This window comes from Mus musculus, chromosome 11 (genome assembly GCF_000001635.26).
Source record: "Mus musculus strain C57BL/6J chromosome 11, GRCm38.p6 C57BL/6J".
Lineage (NCBI taxonomy): Eukaryota > Metazoa > Chordata > Mammalia > Rodentia > Muridae > Mus > Mus musculus.
In genome coordinates, this window is record NC_000077.6 from 15,060,226 (window position 1) to 15,062,864 (window position 2,639).

Here is a 2,639-nt window from a genome sequence, read left to right on the forward strand (position 1 = left end):
AGGATAACCTCCTTTCATTTCCTTCATTCATCCTTCCCACATACTCTTTCTCTTAACTCTCATGACTATGTCCTCTTAAGTTGATACACTTTTATTTGGTTTTTGTTTGTTTGTTTGTGTTTGTTTCTGTTTGTTTCTTTTTTCTTTTTTTTTTTTCTTAAGGTTGGAGTTGCTGCCACAGTTACTGTGTATGTATCCAAACACAACCCACTGAATCTACTTTTGTTGTTTGGGTGCGTGTATATAATTTCAGGGCTGAAAGCTCTGTATTTGACAACAAATTAGGAGACTCAAACCTGTAAGAGCCTAATTCTCATTCTTCCAGAGTTTATTAGTTGCCTGAAATTTTTTCCCAGGCGACAGAACCTCAAACAATTTCTGCCTTCCATGCTAATACATTGTTAATATGTTTATTATATTTGATGGCTTTCTGAACTTATCTATGCAGCCATTTCTAAGAGTATCATTTTCTCAGCAGACTCCCTGGTATTCTGATTGTTACCATTCTTAGACTCCCCTTTCCTCTACATTTCCAGAGCAATAGTTGCAGGAGGCTGTGATATAGATATATCTGTTGGACTAAGCTCCCCACAATTTCCTCATTTCTTCATTGTGTCCATTACATTTGCTGTAATGAAAGGCTTCTTTGTTGAGGAATGGTAGCTATACTTATCTCTAGCGATAAGGATAATATTTAGAGAATAATTGGGCTAGTATAGCAAGGATTTGGTAGTAGATTCTTATCTAAGTCTTATGAGATCTCTGTCACAGGGAATCTGGTTAGATTTCAGTAGCAGCCACGGTTTCTCTTCTGTTGCATAGGCCTTTGGCCCAGTTAAGTAGTTGTTAGTTATCATGGGCATGTTACATGTACTTAATGCACATTTAGTATATCTTTCTATGTTGTGGTATTAGGTATTAACATTTATAGGACTAGTTAGTTGTTTCCCTTTCTTGTTAGTTTGCATATTATTTTCTAATAGCGCTAAGGCTACAGGAAAGAACCTTTCATGTCAGATCCATCTTGATTCAACCAGGTCTGACATCCAAAATACTCATTTTCTTCAGCAAGAATAGCCCATTCTCAAACTCTGATAGGTAACATGAGGCTGTATCAATAGTTTCTTTATTTGGGTAGTTACATAGACTATTATGACAGATAATTCAAGATGAGATTTCTCATTCTGATGCTGGGGTATTGTTATTCAATTGTTCTTGTTGAAAATATTGTCATTTCAAGTTGTTGAATTAGTTGAAGAAGGTGTAGATTTGATGGAGAAAGTGTGTCACTCTGGGTCTGGGCTTTAATACTCTCATCCTAGCTGACTAAAAGCCTGTCTTCTCCGAGTATCCTTCAGATGAAGATGTAGAACTCTTACCTCCTCCTGTACCATACTTACATGGATACTGCCATTAATGGCATTGGACTAAACATCTGAATCTATAAGCCATCCAGACCTAATTAAATGGACAACTCCCTATAAGAGTTGCCTTGGTCCTATGAGGGTGTTCTCCTACCCCGACCCCTACCCGCACCTCCCCACCCTCAAATTCACCTACACTGGGGCATCCATCAAGGTTTCACAGGACCAAGGGCCTCTTCCTCGCATTAATGCCTTTACAAGGCCATCCTCTGCTACATCTGTGACTGTAGCCATGGGTCCCTCTATGTGTACTCCTTGGTTGGAGGTTTACCAAGGTCTGGGGGAATCTGGTTGATTGATATTGTTGTTCTTCCTACAGGGTTGTTAACTCCTTCAGCTCCTTCAGTCTTTTCACTAACCCCTCCATTGGGGACCCTGTACTTAGTCCAATGGTTGGCTGAGAGCATACACATCTGTATTTGTCAGGATCTGGTAGAGCCTCCCAGGAGACAATGATATCAGGCTTTGTCAACAAGCACTTCTTGGCATTCACAATAGTATCTGGGTTTGGTGATTATATATGGGATGAATCTCCAGGTGGGACAGTTTCAAGATGGCTTTTCCTTCAGTCTCTGCTCTACACTCTGTCTCCATATTTGATCCTGTGAGTATTTTGTTTCCCTTTATAAGAAGGACCAAAGCACCTACCTTTTGGTCTTCCTTCTTCCTGAGCTTTATGTAGTCTGTGAATTGTATCTTGGGTATTCTGAGCTTTTGGGCTAATATCCACTTATCAGTGAGTATGTACTATGTGTGTTCTTTGTGGCTGGGTTACCTCACTCAGGATATTTTCTAGTTCCATACATTTGCCTAATAATTTCATGAGGTCATTGTTTTTAATAGCTCAGGAGTACTCCATTGAATAAATGTACCACATTTTCTGTATCCATTCCTTTGTTGAAAGACATCTGGAAACACAGGAAGAGATGATAGGATAGGGTGTTTTCAGTGGGCGAAAAATTGGGGAAGGGTATAACATTTGAAATGTAAACAAAGAAAATATTAAATAAAAAATGCAAAACCCATTCAAAAAAAGAAAAGAGAGAGAAAGAGGGAGAGAGAGAGAGGGGGAGAGAGAGAGAGAGAGAAAGGAAGGAAGGAATGAAGGAAGGAAGGAAGAAGGAAGGAAAGAAAGAAAGAAAGAAAGAAAGAAAGAAAGAAAGAAAGAAGGAAAGAAAGAAAGAAAGAAAGAAAGAAAGAAAGAGAAAACTCCTT